Source organism: Ipomoea nil, unplaced genomic scaffold (genome assembly GCF_001879475.1).
Source record: "Ipomoea nil cultivar Tokyo-kokei standard unplaced genomic scaffold, Asagao_1.1 scaffold2662, whole genome shotgun sequence".
In the NCBI taxonomy this organism is placed as follows: domain Eukaryota; kingdom Viridiplantae; phylum Streptophyta; class Magnoliopsida; order Solanales; family Convolvulaceae; genus Ipomoea; species Ipomoea nil.
In genome coordinates, this window is record NW_017619090.1 from 2,092,233 (window position 1) to 2,099,231 (window position 6,999).

Genomic DNA, 6,999 nt, shown 5'->3' on the forward strand with positions numbered 1-6,999 from the left:
CTTCGGACCAGTTGATCCAGCAAGTCTGAGTTGAAGAAAGTATACTCTCGTCATAGTAGATGATCACACGAGATATACTTGGGTGCTTTTCTTGAAGAAAAAGAATGAAACAGAAATCGTTCTTCAAAATCTTTTGAGACAACTGCAGACAGAAAGGGAGGTCAAGATCATTCGAATAAGATCAGATCAAGGAACTGAATTTGTTAACAAGCTCATAAAAGATTTTTGTGCACAAAATGGAATCTTTCATCAACTATCGGCAGCACGAACTCCTCAACAAAACAGAGTAGCCGAAAGAAGAAACAGAACCCTGAAAGAAGCTGCACGAACAATGATTGCTCACTCAGGATTACCAAAGCGGTTTTGGGCCGAAGCCATAAATACAGCATGCTATACACAAAACCGATCCTTGATCAACAAGTCCCACAACAAAACTCCATACGAATTATGGAAAGGTAAAATACCTAGTATAGGTTATTTTCATGTCTTTGGTTGCAGGTGCTTTATTCACAACAATGGGAAGAATCATCTGAAAGCCTTCAACGAAAGAGCGGACGGAGGATTGTTCATGGGATATTCCTCAGTAAGTAAGGCCTTTAGAGTCTTAAATAAACGAACAATGGTTATCGAGGAATCCATACATGTCAAGTTCGATGAACAATCTGAGAAAAATCCAGTTGGCATTGAACCATCTGTTAATCTAAGTCAAAGATCTCAAGAACCAAATGAAGAAGAAGTCTCAGATGACGAAGATATCTTAGCCTCCTACACGAAATATCAGTTGAAGATTTCTGAACCCGAAACTACAACTCAAGAAAATGCTGGTGTACAACAAAATATCCCTGATATTCAAGCACCATCAGAACCTATGATCTATATTGAGCTGCCCTATATCCCTGAAATGGATATAAAAAATCAGCAAAATGCATTTGAACCCGATCTTAGATGGTTAAGAGATCATCCTCCAGATCAAGTAATTGGAAACGTTCAAGAAGGAGTAAGAACATGAGCCTCCCTGCATGAAAATATGATGGCTTGTTTTCTATCACAAACGGAACCAAAATCTATAGAAAAAGCTTTAAGTGATCCTGACTAGGTTATAGCCTTGCAAGAAGAGCTTCATCAATTTGAACAAAATGATGTATGGGAACTTGTCTTGAGAACAACTCATCAAAATGTCATTGGAACCAAATGGGTCATTAGAAACAAAATGAGTGAAGATGGACTCATTGTCAGGAACAAAGCTCGTCTTGTTGCTAAAGGTTACTGTCAAGAAGAAGGAATTGATTTTGATGAAACTTTTGCACCAGTAGCCAGACTTGAAGCCATACGAATATTTCTAGCATATGCAGCTTACAAAGACTTCAAGGTTTATCAAATGGATGTCAAAAGTGCTTTCTTAAATGGACTTCTTGAAGAAGAAGTATATGTTGAGCAACCGCCTGGTTTTGCAGTTGATTGTGGACAAGAAAAGGTCTACCATCTCAAAAAGGCTCTATATGGATTAAAACAAGCTCCACGAGCCTGGTATGATACGCTCTCACATTTTCTTATCAACTGTGGTTTCACGAAAGGAGCTGTAGATAAGACGCTCTTTCGTATCAAAGATGATAATCATATTCTCTTAGTGCAAGTCTATGTTGATGACATCATCTTCGGGAGCACGAATCCTATCCTATGTGAAAAGTTCTCAAACCTTATGCAAGGAAAATTTGAAATGAGCATGATGGGAGAACTAAACTACTTTCTGGGATTGCAAGTAAAGCAATGCTCAGATGGAATTTTTATTAGTCAAGCCAAGTATACTAAGGATCTAATCAGAAAGTTTGGCATTGATGGAAAGACATCCGTCAAAATCCCTATGAGTACATTTCTTAGAATGGATATTGACAATGAAGGAAAGGATGTGGATCAGAAGAATTTTCGTGGTATTATCGGATCTCTCCTATATCTAACAGCAAGCAGACCTGACATTTCGTTTGCTGTTGGAGTATGTGCGAGATTTCAAGCTAAACCGAAAGAAAGTCATTTAAGTGCAACTAAAAAGATCTTGAGATACCTTAAAGGGACACAAAGCGTTGGACTTTGGTACCCGAAAGAAGGATCCTTCGATCTTGTTGGCTATTCGGATGCCCATTTTGCTGGATGCCGAATTGATCGAAAAAGTACCTCAGGAACCTGCCAGTTCCTAGGGGGAAGACTTGTGTCCTGGTTCAGTAAAAAGCAACATTCCATTGCTACCAGCACGGCTGAAGCCGAATATATAGCAGCTGGAAGTTGCTGTGCTCAAATTCTCTGGATGACGCATCAGTTGAAGGATTATGGCATAAATGCACGAGAAGAATGAGTACAGGAAGTGAAGCAAAGACAACAATCACAGAAAAGAGAAAAGAAGAGACTGAAATCTTCCATGATCCTCTAGAAGATGAAGGGGCACTAAACAAATTTCTAGCGAGTTCACAACATATACAAAGTCTCCTTCGTGAACCAACGGAGCATGAATCACGCGAATCATTTTACTCTGTTGGTAACACCATAGGATATGCAAAGGAGGACAATGTGCTGGAAAGAAGTGACAGCTTTGATTATTCACCATCAAGCACTCCTCCAAAAATGCCCTCTCCACTCAAGTCCACAGCTAGCAGCAAGAAGAAAAAGACCTAAAAATTACTTTGGGTCACAATACTTGACAATGATAAGATGTGGTTCCAATTATCTTGAATATATTTCGTGTTACCATAATTTGCTTTAATTTCTAAATTAAGTTTGAAAAAGGCTGTCACGAATCTTCTGATTACTTCTCTAACACGAAATCCGGCATCAATATCCAAAATCTTTTAAATAGATCTGCAAGAAACCTTTACGCCTATAAATTAGAACCTTACTTCATGAATTCTAATCACACACTCAGTATTTTAGTAAGAAATTCTTGCAGGTATGAATAAGGGTAAAGGAAAGATGGACGAGGCCGAGAGAAGAGCTATTCGGCGTGATCATCATCTTCAGGAAGCAAGAAATCTCCCAAACGCCACGATCATAAAGCTAGAAGAAGATGGTGATAGGGTTAATTTGACATACTCCATGCCAAACTCGGCTACCCTAAAAGAGAAGGAGATACTGGACTACATTCTCAACGAGTCTCGGGCCAAGAAAGCCTATCATCTGGAACAAGCCAAACGGCTGGCAAACGAGAGGATAATGGTGTTGAAAAGCGCTAATAAGCACTCATCTAATCCACCCACCTTCTGTTGGTATCCCCTTCCTGAAGCTCCGCAACAAAGTGAGAGATCTTATGAAGACTTCACTTTAGTTCACTCTCAGTCATCCACTAACTCAATCACGCCCACCCTCTCTCTAGAGGAACTGGACGAATATGCAAACAAGGCAAACTTGCCTGATGTGACTGACGAGTTGACTCGTCTGGAGCCTCACATGCCTTACCGCTTCCTTTGAATGTTGTTTGTTTTATTTGTGTGGCTTGGGGTACTACTGCCTGTTTTCGTTCAATAAAATTCTCTACTTTTATTGCCGTTACTAATTGCTCTTTTGACCATGTCTTTATGATGTCAGAACAGTTTCTTTCGGGTCAGAGATGAAATAATCACGCATGCATTATGACTTAAAGGTTTCAATATGATAATGAATGCATGGATCTAATCTAATCCAAAATCTCAGCAATCAATGCTAATTGGTCCCACAAAAACCATAGGCTCCCCTAGTGGTTAACATTTGGACATAACCAATGAGCACGGATTGATCATCATCTTATTTTGCTATAAAAAGAGGTCATTGGTTCAACTTAAAACGCATCTCTCACATCTCAACAATGGCCCCTAAAGCTTCAATCACTAAGTTTATTTCAGGGAGAACCAGAGCTCGTCCTGAGGAAGACGAACAAGACGATCATTATCTTGGCAACAATCCACATGATCCTCTGGATATCTCATCTGAATCAGAAAGTGAAGATTATTATGAACTCATCAAAATGAGAACTGATGAGGATGCCAAATCGTTTGATCCTAATGAGGAACCCCCTCTAATTGTTAGAAAGGGCTTTCTATCTCTATATGCCTGGAACAATCCCACTATGGACAAGGACCTTCGGGATTTCTATAGAACCTACGACTGCAAGACTGAGCTTGTTGGATACATTGAAGGTGAATCTGATGAGGAGACGCATCTCTCTGATGGACCATCCTGTCCAAAGAAAGCCTCTAAGGGATCTAAGGGCAAAACTAGCACGAAAAGGAAAGGAAAGGCAAAGAAGTGATAATTTCTTTGTTATATGTTAAATAATTACCTTTTATTCAGTCTTCCTGTTCATCTATGTTTCGTGAAAATTATCAATGAATATTTTCTGGCTCAAAAATTCTGACTGTCTGATACTTGTACGTCTTGGAATCATATCACTGACCTTGGAATCATACGTTTCTTGAAAATATTCATTCAAAGTCTTCTACGACATAAATGGTCTATTGAAGAAATATATGGCAATTAATTACAACATTGAATGCTGAATGCGGTTTCACATCAACACCCATACTCATCGCGGCTATAAAAGGAGAATAAATCTTCCTCTATTCTACCATCTCATTCTTCACTATGTATACTAAGAAACCCTTCACCAGAGGAGATTCTGAAAAACTAAGAGAACTTGCCAGACAAATTAGAGAAGAACAGGGAGATCTCTACCCTGGCAACAGTCTCCAAGCTCCTCTAGAAGTCTCTTCAGACAACGAATCATCACCCCTGTATGATGAAATGGCTGCCTACATTGTTGAGGAATCTGAGGAAGCCCCTCCGGAAGAAGAAGCCCCTCAACAAGAGAAAACCCCCACTGATCTGCCCAACAAGTTCTATGACAAAGATTACATTGACTATCTAAAGGAAGAATTCAAATCTAAGCCAAATTCTAATGAAGAAGGACCTGCTTCATCTTCGAACTCTAATTTCCTGCGTACTGGGAAATGGTACAAAAGGATGTGGGCAGAACTCAAGAAGCCGAAAGCCGAACCTCGTGAGCATGAGGAAGACGAGAGGAAGAAAAATTGATCTTTTGATTATGTATTTCGTTTTATGTATCAACCTCTCGTTTGGATCAATAATATAATCTCGATTTTAATGATCTTAATTCGGGCTTGCATATGTGCTGAACAAAACTTTAGTTGTTTTGTTCGCACTTACACAAGAATATCTCTGACCGAGCATGCCTTTCTTGGAAATGTATATATTCTCTTAAGCGTGCTATCTATCTCAGTGACCAGTCATTCGGGGTCACACCTTTTGATAAACTTATCATCTATATAAAGGACTCTCTCGGGAGACATAGCCTCACACTTCTCAATTAATATCATCATGGACAAAGGAAAAGAAATGTGTCTCACGACCGAGAGTTTGTCTAAGAAAGTTCGATCTAAGATCGATTCTCGTCATGAACCCAACAATTCACTACTAGAAGGATCATCCTCAAATGATGGATCCACCAAGGCCTCAAGCATCTCTCAGTTTCTCTCATTTGTGAAGCTCGCGCCACAACTCAAAACTGATGAAAAATACATGGACATTCATGCTGCTGCTGAAGCTCGGGTCAAGGCTGAATTAGATGATATGGAAAGGCGAGGTCTTTCAAGAGACGCTATGGGAACAGACCACGAGACAATTGTAGGTGAAGTGTTCGCCTTCGAAGTTCTCAAACAGGAATACCTTGAGAATGCCCGAAAGCAGAAGAATGCCAAGAAGTAAAAACTCGTTCTGCTTGAACCACGAGAAATGTAGTCACAGTACTTAATATCTATGTCTCGTGTAATAAACATCTCTCGGGCTGTGCTATGTTTTCTCGTTGTATGTTCCGTATAGGTTCATTAGACTTTATTTGTCTTATGGACCTTTCGTTAAGTAAAGCTTATTATGTTTCAGTTTTCAGACGTGCTCAAGAAGTTTCATGTTAAAAAGATCATCTGAACCGTTAACACGCTTAATAATGGGGATCGTGTGGCCGATAAAAGTGGTCCACTACTCCACGATCTCTGTTAGTTGAACTGACGCGCATTTAATGCATACATAGGCACTCGAGTAGTTTTCTCTCTCCTCATTTAATGAGGAATGATCAAAACTGATCTGAGCATGATCTTATCATATCTCTATAACCAGATCAGTTACCTATTTTGAATAATTGGAACCGGTTGAATTTTGAAATTCAAACCACCCACCACTCAAATGGGTCACCCGTTTCATGAATACCCAAGACCCAAGAAAACCCTACAAAAACCCTTTTCCTATCATACTTCATACTTTTCACTCATCCTCTATCTCGAATCTACTTTCTCATACTTGTTCTCTCAAAACCTCTCCAAATGGTGAAGAAATCCCAAGCTACCCCCTCCGATGCAGAACCAGAAGCACCATCCACCCTGGAGATACCTACCTTTCCCACAGAAGATATAACCTTTATTGAATCCCGGGCTCCTTTCATCGCCGGTGGGAGTATGTGGGATGCACATGGATTCCTGGAATATGTCCTTGATCGAGATTTTGAAGAAACAATCATCACTTTGCTCAAGGAAACTGGTCTGTACAGGTTTATTACACATTTATACACTCTTTGGTATCTTACTGATGTTGCACAGTTCTATATGAATGCTACTGTCTCTTCGGATGCACTAACTATATCCTCTAGAGTCAACAATCACGAGGTGATAATCACATTAGAAGATATTAGAGCTGCTTATGAATTTCCTCAGAGAGACGAGTCGTACAAACCAAACTTTACCTTCTATCATTATGACCAGAATGAATTCTATGGCTCTATTAAGAATAGCCATGCACCTTCTGAGATAACGTGGCCTTTGAAGAAGAAGTGGTTTCGACTGAATTACGAATTCACTGTTGACATCTTCAACAAGATTGTAGACCACAAAACATCGGGTACAGACGATGTAACCAAGGAGAAGCTCAAAATGTTACACGCATTTCTTGAAGAATATAAGGTTGACTGGTCGA